Source organism: Etheostoma cragini, unplaced genomic scaffold, assembly GCF_013103735.1.
Source record: "Etheostoma cragini isolate CJK2018 unplaced genomic scaffold, CSU_Ecrag_1.0 ScbMSFa_1277, whole genome shotgun sequence".
In the NCBI taxonomy this organism is placed as follows: domain Eukaryota; kingdom Metazoa; phylum Chordata; class Actinopteri; order Perciformes; family Percidae; genus Etheostoma; species Etheostoma cragini.
The window spans coordinates 1,398-3,396 of NW_023265315.1; the positions used below are offsets into that span (position 1 = coordinate 1,398).

The following is a 1,999-nucleotide window of genomic DNA, read 5'->3' on the forward strand; positions in this document are numbered from 1 at the left end:
TGAGCTGCACATGTATGCTTATCAGGCTATTTTCCTGTTTATATTTCCTTAGAAATTGGGGAAGCTGACTCATGCGGAAATGTAGAAGCTGGACGTGCATTGTATTGATCTTACATCTCAATTGGATTCTGACTTTGTATTCAAATATTTGGCATCCAAGAAAATTTTTAAACTGATGATGTATCAGTCATTTTGCTGGTGGTTTCTTGGTCACAGCAACAAGCTTGATCATTGACATAAAGTTGCCCGCCACATATCACAAAACTGTTGGGTGGGGCCTTATGTATTTGATTGTATTACATCAAGTTTTCCAATAACATTAACAAGCATAACGTTGATTACGGTGCCTGTGTTTGTCATGATGTGGAAAGTTGATAATTGCAGGTGGTGTGGCCGAGTGGTCTAAGGCGCTGGATTAAGGCTTCAGTCTCTTTGGAGGTGTGGTTTCAAATCCCACCACTGCCATTTGCATATATTACATAGCTGGAAGGCAACCAATGTGATGTCTTACAGCTGTGGCATTTGGCCTGAACTTGGTGAAGTAACTAGAATCATCTTTCAATCACCTTGCTGAGATTGTTCCTTGTTAACCTGAGGTTCAACAAGTGGTGAAACCTTCCTTTCCAGCACTTTGGACTAGAAAATCAACAAATAATTGTGATAATTAATCGTGATCTCCATATTGATCAAAGTAATTGTCGTTATCATTTTGCCCATAATCATGCAGCTCAAAGAGATTTTATCAAACCAGGTTGGGTAAGTAGCCTTTCTGCTGACTTCTTGTAAAAAAAGAAAGTACCACAACCCAAAAACATTTACTGCGATGGCTGGGAATCAAACCTAGGTCAACTGTTTGAAAGGCAGCTATGCTCACCACTATACCACCATCTAGGACAATGTGATGTTCACTTCAAATCTTGTAATACATTTGGGCATTGAGATTGGTTCAATGCTGGCTCGAAGGAGCAGTCTTTTCCAGAGTTTCCCTTCAGGGATCAATAAAAAATTTCTGATTCTGATGTAGAGATGGACAGACAACCCAAAAGTATAATACTTCTTGAGACATTACAAGAAACAAAAAAACTGACTATTGTAAGTAATGAATGGCTTCATGAATAGACAACCATCATCCCAATGTATGCCATTAACAGTCTATAAGTGGTCAATTAGAGTCCAATAACCTTCTTTGGGGCAACTCCTTTTTCCTCCAGATAGAGCTCATTCAGCATTAGAAAGTACGAGTTAGTGCTGAATATCTATTCCAAAACTCCCATTCTTTTATTTATTTAGCCAGCGGTGGACAACTGGTGAAATGTACTTGCTCTGCATGTGTTAGTGTCTGATGATGAACTCACAACCAAGACAACCCCAAAGAGAAGCACTTATGAACACAATGATCATCAGTGTCTTTATTTGAGGTGATCTGAATGTGATTACAATACAGCTTAAGTTACAGTCTTAACCAATAGAAACGTGTATGAACATTTGTGCAAACAGGTATAGAGCTGCTTTTCACGTTGTCGTGGCCGAGTGGTTAAGGCGATGGACTAGAAATCCATTGGGGTCTCCATGCGCAGGTTCAAATCCTGCCGACAACGAGCGCTGTTTTTTAAGAGTGGTAGCCAACCAATGACACATCACAGCATGCCAAATCGCAGTTGTGCCTTCATAAAAAATATTGTCTTATCTCATAGGTACTGGAAGCAACCAGTCTCCACCAATGTATTTCTTATCAATCTGTCTTACAAGATTTGCAGTGAACGTTGTATTGTCCAGCAGAAAGGCAACAGGTGTGTTACTTTTCGACTATGATTTATACCATAGCATTGCAAGCATTTTGCCCAGGTTTGATTTCAAGCCACCGCATATTTCAATTTCCTTGCGGGAGTCATCCCAAAAGGATTAATAAAGATAAGTCCAAGTCTATCTCAGAAAAAAGTCAAAAGAATTTCAAAATCTTCAGGGGGTGTAGCTCAGTGGTAGAGCTCATGCTTTACAT

General features: G+C 39.6%; 2 non-coding genes across 2 annotated transcripts; both read left to right on the forward strand.

Moving 5' to 3' along the window:
- The first annotated feature begins 383 nt into the window (after nt 1–383).
- Nucleotides 384–465, forward strand: trnal-aag. Its single transcript has one exon. It is a non-coding gene; the product is annotated as a tRNA-Leu (tRNA).
- A 1,051-nt stretch (nt 466–1,516) lies between these two features.
- On the forward strand, nt 1,517–1,598 carry trnas-aga. Its single transcript has one exon. It is a non-coding gene; the product is annotated as a tRNA-Ser (tRNA).
- Nucleotides 1,599–1,999: the final 401 nt, after the last annotated feature.